Raw genomic sequence first — 11713 nt, forward strand, 5'->3', positions numbered from 1 at the left:
CATACATGTGGCTCGTAGTACTATGGTTTTGTGGTGGGCTTGGCAGTGCTGCACTGGTGGTTGCACTTGATCCTGGAGGCCTTCTCCAAAATTAAGCATTCTGGGATTCTCTGATTCTGTGGTTCTATGATTCTGTGACATGGGGAAGTGTTTGAACACTGATATTGCACTCTAGTTAGTTTAGTGTACTGCTACCAGAGCAGGTTGCAAGCCATGAGGCACTCTATCACCCTGCCTTCTGGCTTGCCTTGGGCCAGGTAGCAATGCTGGGTGAAAGGGCCCTTTGTCTCAGCATCCCTGTGTCTCACCTGGCCTTTCCTGCTCCTCTCAGGAGCAGGAACCTGCTCCCTTCTATGCCCAGATGCAGATTGGGTCCTTTACTGCGGCACTTGGCTCCTCCAGCCAGCTGAGCTGTGGAGAGTGGAGAGCTGAGACCCCGGAGCATCAGTTCCTCAACTCTTCCACAGTTTTCACCACTGTCTCCTTGAGAAAAGAGGTATGCACTTAATGATATCCTTTTCTACTTGATCACAGAAAGAACAAGGATATTAACCATATCACTGCCCCATTCCTAAGTCAATGGTCAGGGCCATCCTTTCCTACAGTACCTGCCCTTACTACCTCACTGATCACTTGAATCTTGGGTTCTAACAAGTGTGCATTTCAGTAGCTGCTGAAAAGCAGCTGCAAGCTGTTGTGGCTTGATTTTTCTCTTTGGCTGCTCAATATTAGAAATTTTACTTCACTCTCTAGATTTTCCCCCCCTTTTTTTTTCTTTACAAGGTGAGCTGATTTGGCACAGGCTTAGTTCAGCAGAAGAACATTTTGGCTGTGAACACAAACACCTTAACCTCATGTCTCCATGGCAGTCATGCTTCAGCTACATTGAGGCTAGACTTGTGTTTGCCTTCGGAAGTGAAAGCAGGGGAGGTAGGTGTGTTTCCATGTTCAAACAAACAAACCTCAGGCCAAGGTCACTGAAAGGTGGGGCAGCCTGCATAACCTGCAAGCAATCCCTGTTTATTGCTTTTACCAACATTGCTTCCTTTTCATGAGGGAACAGTCTCATATGACTGACCAATTTCTGACTTAGTTTTTACATTTTCCTTGACTTTTAAGGCATTTAAACCACTGTGGAGTGAAAACTAAGTTAAAAACTGTGTCACATACAAAACTTGGTGTCATTCCTGCAAGTCAAACAGCAGTATCTGATTTTAATTTGTGCCATGGTAGACAGTAAGAACTAGCATTTTTTTGTCTTCCTTGTATTCATTACAGTGGAGAGAAAGCAGCTTTGTGTAGTGAAAGAAAATTGCGGCAAATACTGTGAAAGAGAGAGTACATGCAAGGATGGAAGCGGAACTGCCTGGCCCCTCTGAGGGTCTGCATGTGGCTGGCTCCTCCTGTAGCACATGCACCTCTGCTGACTCCAAAGAGATCTTGCCAGCAAAGTTAACATTTGCATCCAGTTGTTGGGCAATCACTAGTGAGGTTTCCCAAGGCTCAGTACTGGGCCCAGTCCTGTTCAGTACCTTTATCAAAGATCTCAATGAGGGGATCAAGAGCACCCTCAGCCAGTTTGCAGATGGCACCAAGCTGGGTGTGAGTGCTGATCTGCTGGAGGGCAGGGGGGCTCTGCAGAGGGATCTGCACAGGCTGGATCCATGGGCCAGGGCCAATTGTGTGAGCTTCAACCAGGCCAAGTGCTGGGTCCTGTCCCAGGGTCACAACAACCCCCTGCAGCTCCAGGCTGGGACAGTGGCTGGAAAACTGCCCAGTGGGAAAGGCCCTGGAGGTGCTGGTCAGCAGTGGCTGAACATGAGCCAGGGTGTGCCCAGGTGGCCAAGAGGGCCAAGGACATCCTGAATGTATCAGCAATGGTGTGGCCAGCAGGACCAGGGCAGTGACTGCCCCTCTGTGCTGGGCACTGGTGAGGCCACACACTGAACAATGTCCAGATGAGCCCCTCACAGCCCACACAAGACATTGAGGTGCTGGAGAAAGGTCTGGAGCACAAGTCCTGTGAGGACCAGCTGAGGGAGCTGGAGATGTTTATCCTGGAGAAAACGAGTCTCAGGGGATATCTTATCACTCTCTACAACTCCCTTAAAGGAGGATGTAGCCCAGTGAGGATCAGCCCCAGCAACTAGAGAAAATGGCCTCAAGCTGTGCCAGGGGAGGCTCAGGTGGGCTATCAGGAAGAATTTTTTCATGGAAAGGGTGGTTAGCACTGGAATGGGCTGCCCAGGGTGGTGGTGGAGTCAGCATACTGGAGGTGTGAAAGAAAAAACTGAGGTGGTACTTGGCGCTATGGTTCAGTTGGCATGAGAGTGGTTCAGCCAAAGATTGGGGTCAGCGACCTTGGAGGTCTTTTCCAACCTTAATGATTCTATAATATTGCTCAGTAAGGTGAACAGCAAACAAAAAGCTCCTTCTTGGCCTATGCTCTACCCACAGCAAGGAACAAGCCCTGTGAGGCTGCAGGTGGGATCATCCCTTAATTTACAAGAAGCCATAGCCTCAGGGCTGGTATATTCTACACCATGCCTCTGTGCAGAGACCCAAAACCTGGTCAGGCCTTTTGTCCTAGGACACACAGGATTCCTGTGATGCTGACACTGCACAGCTCCTGACAGACCTTTCCACAAGCACCATGATGGTCACCCAGAAGTTATAAGATGGGTAGGATGTCCCACTTCAGGCAAAATTATCCTGCTTTTGCTGCCCCTATAGGCACTGAGAGCTGTTTTACACTACATTTTTTAACTCTCCTTTCCACTCTCTCTACATAGTCAAGATAGCTCTTAAACTATAGTGCTAGAATGATAAAGAATAATGACCCTTTCTTTGCTCATCAGAACCACTCTGGGTAATGTGTTCCCTGATGACACAATTTTTAACTGTGGTGATGTCTGTTCAGCCCATGCTGGACAACCCAGATAGGCAGACAAAGCAGCTGGACAGCTGACTGCAACTTGTAGGAAAGGTATCTGAGCAAGGCAATAACAGCCCCATGGAATTAAACAATTAGTGTCCTGAATGGGCCTGACTAAAATAGGTGTGCTAAGCAGCAGTCTCACTTTCCTAGAAGTCAGATTTTATATGTAATCTGATCAATGTCTGCACTCTCTCAGCCCATTTATTAGATAAAGCTCTGAGTTCACAGGGCTAATGGCTCCAAAATGAAGTTAGGAAAGGCTGTGGACACGTAATTCAGCAGGTGTTACCAGTAAATGCAAAATGAGTGTACAAGCGCTAGAATGTGGAGAACTGCAGTGGCAAAAATATCCCTTCACACAAGGCTTAGTGAGACTCTTACTGAGAATATTGTGTCTGGTTCTGGGCACTTCAGCAAAAAGCTGAAGGAAAATTTGGTTTCAGGAAGACCTGCTTTACTGAGTAAGAAGTTTAAAGACTTACAGTTTAGTTTACATGTTCAAAAACAGGATAAAACAATAATTTGATTGTTGACTGCAATTGTCGGTGTAAGGGATTTCTGACAATTTATTTTTATAAACCAAAATAGGCAAAGTCTGCTGTCCGAAAATTGCTTTGGCAAATTTACAGGTGCGCATTGATTCCTCTTCAGATCTTGAGAAGAAGCAATGTAATAACTCAGGTATCACAATTAGAACTGATAAAGAGAGGGTGACATTCTTTGGACAATGTTGTACCTCAGGGCAGTCTGTTCTACCTTGAAGAGCCTCAGGTTACATTCAGAGCACCCAGTGGCTCTTCTACCTTGAAGAGCCTCAGGTTACATTCAGAGCACCCAGTGGAGCACAGTTTGTCTGGATCCAGGGAGTGAGCAGCAGTGGCAATGGAGCTGTGCTGACAGAGAGTGCTCTGAGCCCACCTCTCAGTACAGCACATTAGGGCTATCAGAGCTGTGTGCTAATAATGTTGTTTAGCAACCAGCTTTCATATCTACAGGTGTACAGAACCTGAGGTGCTTTCTGTACCACCAACCTTCCCTGGACTAAGAATATTCCTGGGCCAGTTTACACATTGCATTAAAAGCTCAGCATATCTGGGAGCAGGTTTTTTGGTTTTACCATTCACTCAGTTCTTCCATTCAGATATGAAATTCTCACTGAATCAGGTTATATTCTTTCTTACATTTTCTACATTGCTGTGGTGAAATTCCTTGTATATTTTTCAACATTTTTCTGATCTACTTTATTGCGAAGCAAAGGAGAGCTGGAAAGTCTTGTTAGTCCCATATGACTACACAGTAGAGACTTACTGTCACATCAATCATTCATAAAGAATTGCCATGTAGATGATAATAATAATAAAAATAGTGAGAATGAGAATAATAATGATAAGAATGATGATGATGACAATTATGATGATGGTAATATTATTAATAATAATAATAATAATAAAATGTCAAACAGTGTTCTGCTGTGCTATGTAGACCTGTTGGACCCCACAGCTGAAGATCCCTGTTGAGCAGACACTGTGCTCTAGATTTCAGTCCTAAGTCACTTATGATTTTTTTTTCATCATTCACATAGACCAATTTAATCCCCTAGTAAAAGAAAGACTAATCATCCTTGGTTTGGGGGTTTTGCCTGCTTTGATCTGCATGCGGGAGGAGACAGTTAAAAATGAAACAAGAAATATGAAGCAATTAAGAATGTGTCCTTGGGAATTAGGGAGGTATCCAGCAGGTCTACATTTTCCGTGTGACTCATCACTTTTTTTCAGTGCTTGAATAAAATTCTTTGTTCCCTGCTGTGGCAGAAGCAGGGCGAAGCATTGCCTGTTGGCCCTGTTGTGGTAGTTGTGACTCTCTGCCTTGGGGGATGTGGCAAGAGCAGTTCTGTCCCTGAGCTTGACCAAAGAGAAATGTGGAGCATGAAGAGCAGGGAGGGATGAGAGGAGTGGGAGTGAGACAGCAAATGGGTATTTTGCAGCAGGAATGCGGACAGCCAAAGGCAGCCAGGAGCAGGCTTTAACAGAGACTAAAAGAAAGAGGCTTCCCAAAGGGCATGGATGGAAGAGTGGAGGCTATTGCTGGTGGCTAGGCTGAGAGCCAGCCTGGAGATTGCTCCCTATGTTATCCTGGACAGCAGTGAAATCTGATGGAGTTTGTGCATTTCCAAACATGAAACCATCTCTGTGTGGCTCTTGAATGCTCTCTGTTATGACAGGATGGCAACAGATCCTCGTGCCAGCTCTGCCAGATGGGGTCCTGTCGCAGCCCTCTGAAATCAATGCCTTTTCTGCATATTCTTCTTCTCCTCACTAATCTGGCATCAGGAATGGGGAGAAAATGTGTAATTATATTTCCCTGTTATGGAGATTTCCCTACCCCCTTATTCATGCTTTAAAAGGAGGATAATCCTTCAGGCAGATCACATATATTTTCCCGTGGTTTACAGACATCAATCTAATGATATCTCAAACATCATTACTATATAATTGGTACAACACAAATGTAATTAATTTTGAACATTCAAACATCTCAGTGCATAAAACTTGGGGCCAAACCAAGTCACATTAAATGCATACCTTTTTGTTACCTTTGATAATATTTGTTTGCAACCAGTTGCGATTTCATTTTCTTCTCTGATTTTCTCAGTTCCTCTACTTTTAAGTTGGTTTTATAACAGGGAAGAGAGTTTTAGACATATTCAAATGTAAAAGCATTTGAATTATTGCCATCCCCTGTGATGTTTTGTTATCTAATATTTATCTAGTGCTCATTTGCTTAAAGTAAATGCTTTATAAAAAAAATTCTTCAAAATATTTTAGGGACTCTAGCCTTACCAATAAGGCTACATTAAACCATGGTATGTTTAACCAGTAAATTCTGTTATCCCTGTGGCTGTAGCTGCCTCTTCAGTGCTGCTTGCTGAGCCACTGGAAGACTGGGATGTGCTGAGATGGGCAAGGAGAAGCAAAGGGAGCCTGTGCAGATATTCCAGGCTGCCTTTGGTAGCGTGATCCACACAAGTTGCTAACCAAGTCCACATTAACCTAAACAGCACAAACCTTGGTTTAGAAACCATCATCCTCCTCAGCCCATCCCTGGAGGACTTGCCTCTCCCTGAGGCCTCTCTGGGAGCAGGGATGAGGACCAGGACATGCTGGGGTTGGCACCTGAGGGCTGCAGCACAAAACCCATGGAAACAAACACTGGCAGGGTCAGCCTCTCACCAGGGCACCCAGCTCAGAGCCACTGTCCTTCCCACCCCACCTGTCCCCAGCTCCCCAGGGCCACAGGCATCCTGCCTTTGCCACAGCACCTGCACTTGACCCCTGCTGTTTTCCCTGAAGTTTCAGTTCTCGATGTTGTTCCCTCCACAGCTGCAGGAGGGAAGGAGGAGCCACTGCTGGCAGTACTGGCACACTGGACCGGGCCAGGCAGAACCTGCACCTGCCCAGGTGGGGAAGGGGAGCAGGGAGAGTGACAGCGCCTCCAGAGCACAATAAACATAAATATTACAAACACTATTTCAGGTTCCTCTTGCTCTTTCCCACATGCCACCAACCTCAGCTTCCTCAAGATTTTTTCTGTCCATCTGTTCTGCTTTTCAGGGACACGCCTCTGTTTGCTCCTTCCCTTTTTCCTCTTTGCTGAGGTCTACACCTGTTTTTCATCTGAAGCTTACAAAAGAGTTCACATCTGAGTCATGTACTAGTCATATATTGGATTTGTGCCTCCTACACTCTCTTGGCTTTTATTTCTGGAATGGGGTCTGCATGCTGGAAGGCTATGGTGAGATATTAAATACACAAAAGCAACCACAGCTGGTGTGGACAGATTCTTAAAGAAAATATTCAGATTAAACCAAATCATTTTTTAGTAATTCACATTTTGAAACATGAGGCAATTCTAAAACCAAATTAATTAAAAAGAATGAAAATCTAAAATTTTAATTTAAAAGTTGCAGGGGTCAGAATGAAGCATTTTACAGAATTAAGATACATGCACAAAATGTCTCATTGTCACCAAAATGACTGGGGTTTGGCCCAACATTGTATTTGAAAAATGTATATGAGCGAGTACAGATGTTCTCCTACCAGATCTCAAAAGTGAGTAATAATACATCTCACAGATGTTCTTTTAGACCTAAAACAAATAACGTCTAAACAATTTAAGTTTTTATGTCTTTATCCTTTAACTCTTATTGTAGAGGACAGTTGAAAATATCCTGAGCAAAATATCCAAAAAATATCCTAATATCCTGAGCAACCTGGAGACTTAACAACCAGCAAGCAAATAAAAGAAGTACAGACCTATTAATAGGACTGTTCTTGTTTCTGCTCTTGCTGTGTCTGTTACATAAGGAGAGGAGAAAAAAGTTCACTTTTTGAAGCCTGTCCTGTTGTTTTTAGTCTGATCTCAGAATACTTAAATGCCTGACCAAAGTGCACATCAATTCCTTCTTTACACTTTAACCAGCAGTGTTTTTTCCAGCTTATGTGTATTTCTCCCTGAATATAACAGTCGTCCTTGTTATTATGCTGCCAATTTATGAGTCCTGAGAAAGTTCAAAGCAATTTTAAGTGGCAAAACCTCAAAGACAGTTCAGAAAAATTTTTACAATTTTCTTCTCTTTGTCACACAAGGATCCATTCTTCAGAACCATATGGTGACCAACTGTGTATCTTCCACCCTGCATTGCTCTTACACTCTGTAGGCCAAAATAATTTGGTGATAAGTGAAACTCATCTTCCAGAGTAAATCCATTTAATCTCAGGGTTTTGTTCTTCACCCAAGGCTTCAATTATGCTAATGACTGTGTTGCCTTAAGCAAGACTGGCTCCCACATGCTCCTGCTCTTGGGCCAGCAGAACACTTAGAGCAGCCCAAGGGTAACCCACAGGCTTTCAGCTGAGGAACTGCTGAGAGATACCCCTGCCAGGGAGAAGATACATGCAACAAGGTTTATGAAGCAGGTAACGGCAAGAAGTGTCAGGAAGCAACAAGAAGAAAAGAGACTCTATACCTTTTCTTTTCTTTTCTTTTCTTTTCTTTTCTTTTCTTTTCTTTTCTTTTCTTTTCTTTTCTTTTCTTTTCTTTTCTTTTCTTTTCTTTTCTTTCTTTTCTTTTCTTTTCTTTTCTTTTCTTTTCTTTTCTTTTCTTTTCTTTTCTTTTCTTTTCTTTTCTTTTCTTTTCTTTTCTTCCTCTCCTCTCCTCTCCTCTCCTCTCCTCTCCTCTCCTCTCCTCTCCTCTCCTCTCCTCTCCTCTCCTCTCCTCTCCTCTCCTCTCCTCTCCTCTCCTCTCCTCTCCTCTCCTCTCCTCTCCTCTCCTCTCCTCTCCTCTCCTCTCCTCTCCTCTCCTCTCCTCTCCTCTCCTCTCCTCTCCTCTCCTCTCCTCTCCTCTCCTCTCCTCTCCTCTCCTCTCCTCTCCTCTCCTCTCCTCTCCTCTCCTCTCCTCTCCTCTCCTCTCCTCTCCTCTCCTCTCCTCTCCTCTTTCCTTCTCTTTCCTTTTCTCCCCTCCTTTTTTTTTTTCTTTTAATGTAGGAGTCCAGAAGTCCTCCTCTTCACATCTGAAGCTGGCTGGAAGATTTCTGGTTCCTGGCGTATCTGGTTAAAAATATAAAAGTCAAAGAATGAGCTCTGAGCATTTACATAACACAAGTTCTAATGACACTCAGAGAGGGCCAAGAAGCTCCACAGCTTCTGCCAGCTATGACCATCTTGAGAAAAGCTCCCCCCACACCCAGTCCCAGCTTGGACCATGGGTGCTCATGGATATCTAACCAGGACAGACCACTGAGCTCCTCAAACACGAGGATGTCTGTATCCTCCATCCATCAGGATACACGAGTCCTGTCTCCAGTGCTGCACAGCGTGGGATGTGTCTGGAGGATCCACTCTATTCATCTCTCACAGTTCCCTGAACTGGAGCCTTTGAAAAGTGTTGTTGATAGAAGGAAGGGATTTATTCACTTCATCTTTCTAAACAGATACTGATGGCAGATTGAAATTTAGCATGTGTGCAGAAACCTTCTGTAATTTTTGGAGCCAAAGCAGAATCAAAAAATACTTTTGTGTCCTAAGAAGAAAAAAAAAAACAACATGAGTTAACAAACAGTATAAGAAGCAAAGATGGATGGTAACTTGTGGATGACTCGCCTGGTAAGTAAACAGCTGCAAGAAAAGTGATAATCCAAGAAAGCACTGCAGGATGTGTAGGGGTCAGCAGAAAGTGCTGAAGAGCTGATGCACTGTATGGACAGCCCACACTTATGCACCACAGGGCACTGAAAAATTTCCTTCTCATAGTCATGGAGGTTGTAACCTGGACTTCACTAATGGCTAAAAACGTAAGAGGGCACACAATGACTCAGAAGCTCCAAAACAGACTGTTGGGACTCAAAGAGGGCTGGCATACCAAAGAAGCACAGGTACATTTTTGCTGGACCTTCAAAAGTTACCTTTAGGTTTAAACTGGAGACAGCTTTTGTTGTGAGTTGGTTTTGTTGGTGGCAGGTTGTTGGGGTTTTTTTGTGGAATCTTCAGTGAGGAGGCAGAAGCAGTGTAAATTTATTGCAAGGGAAAAGTAATCCATCTTTCTTTTGGCCTGTTCTGGGTACTAACCTTCAGCTGTCCTAAGATTTAGACTCACAGATTTCATTTCCTGTGTCCCAGACATTAGAGAAAGGCAACAGGGTGAGACAAATAGACTCAAATATCTCCTAGAAATGAAACAGCTTCTGAAGCAGAGGTACAGAACTAAAACAAAATGTACTTTTGCTTCAGGGTATTCTCAATACTAGGTTTTTTTCTTTTCATTGTGGTCCCTCATTTCCCCACCCAGACAGAATGCAGCCATGACAACATGGAAATCCCCTGAGCAGCACAGCTCTGATAATAAGATTATTCATGTTCAACAAAAATATTATGTCTGAAAAGACTTTTTCTTTTAGTTTGCTCGAACTGAAACAGGAAAAAAGAAAAAAAGAAGATCAAAGTGATAGCCCACTCAATTATAAACAAGACAAATTTAAAGTGAGAAGGTGTAATTTCTGCATAGTGACCAATTTGCACAGGAGAGCCTTTCTTTAATGACATTTCTGGCTGAAAATGAGATAGAAATTACCTTGAGGGGTTTTAGAATAATATGATAAGGAAGATTATTAAGAAAAGTGTTGAAATTCTCAAGTATTATTTTAATATTTTAATTAATTAATATTTTAATTCTCAATATATTATTTTCTAAAGCAAGTAAGGTATAAGAAATCCCCAGGATTTAGGCATGAGAAATCACCAGGACTCAAACTCACTAATTCAAGTTTGGCTGCAATGTACTTTGGTCCAGCACAGAAAGCTTGAGAATGAGAGATAAGTACAAGGAACTGCTGAAGTCCTCTCAGCTGACTCAGAGAGAAGGAATTTATTGAAGGGATACCAGGTCAATTTAGCAGTGACACAAACAGCTCTGTAAAAGAAGTTAAGCTCTTGAGTGAGGGTCAGTCAGCCCCTGGTGGTGCCACCTCCAGTGGCTCTGTGACCCCTGCACATGTCCAGCTCCTGCTTTGTGTGGGTGCCCAGGCAGGTCCCTCTCCTGCTGGTGGCTGGGAGGCATTGTAGAGCTCTGCTGAGCAGATACCTAGCCAGCCTCACCCTGGGCTCTCTCTTAATTCAGTGGAGAGAAATAAATGCATTTAGGGGTTTAGATTTCATCTTTTCAATGTCCGTGTTAGGACGAGATGGATCATGCTCCTCCCCGGCCAGAGAGCAGCGAAGCCAGGAGAGCCCTGGCTCAGCAATGCATCCCTGGGATGCTGCCAGGGAGCCCAGCCCGCCCTGCTGTGCCTGCCCAGGCTCAGGGCACCTCCAGGGAGGGCTTGGTGGGGAGCCCCAGGGAGGAGCCGTAAGGCAGGGCTGGACACAGATTTGGGAGATCTTCCAGCCAGCCTCGCTAAACTCCTGTGGAAAGGGAGACATTTCTTCCTCTTAAAACTGGGCAAGGGAGTCCAGAAATTGTGCCTTGGCTACCCAGTGCCCCTTGCCTAAGGCAACAAGAGACACTGCAGGACAGTGCTTGATGTCCTGGAAAGAAGGAATCTTTTCTACCTATGAGACCTAGGCTTTCTTCACTTTGGTGAGCATTTTCAATTATTTCCTTGCAAACAAAAAATGTGGTTTCCATGTTTAGTCTCCTCATTATAGTGTCATAATTTTTCTGTTTGCTTGGGCATTTTTACAAACTTTGCCCTCAGTTTCCTTTACTCCTCCAACCTGAAGCTTTTGTTGGTGCAGCCAGGGCTGTGCCAGAGTTTGCTCTTCTGTTTCAGGCCCTCAGCTCACCTGTAGTTAGCCACATCAGTCAGACCTGTGCACGGCCCTGCTTTGCACTCTGCTGTGCGTCGGTGGATTCAGCCACAGAAAGGGTGCAAAGGAAATATCTAACACCTCTTTATCTTTCACTTTCCACCACTGCTTTGTCCAAAGCCCCAAAAAATGTGAGATGTGCCACTTTGCTCTCAGGAGCCAGGTTTTGCAGAATTAGCCCTTTAAACCACAGGTTCTTCTGGGTCAGCATTGCCTTATGCAGGACTTCACACAGTCACCGGAGGTTGGGGTTGAAAGGGACCTTTGAAGACTCCCTTGTTCCAACCTCCCTGCCAGGTACAGGGGCACCTTCCACCAGACCACCTTACTCAAAGCCGCCCTTGAACACTTCCAGTGATGGGGCAGACACAGCTTCTCTGGGCAACCTGTGCCAGAACCTCACCATCCTCACATG

Source organism: Molothrus ater, chromosome Z (genome assembly GCF_012460135.2).
Source record: "Molothrus ater isolate BHLD 08-10-18 breed brown headed cowbird chromosome Z, BPBGC_Mater_1.1, whole genome shotgun sequence".
Lineage (NCBI taxonomy): Eukaryota > Metazoa > Chordata > Aves > Passeriformes > Icteridae > Molothrus > Molothrus ater.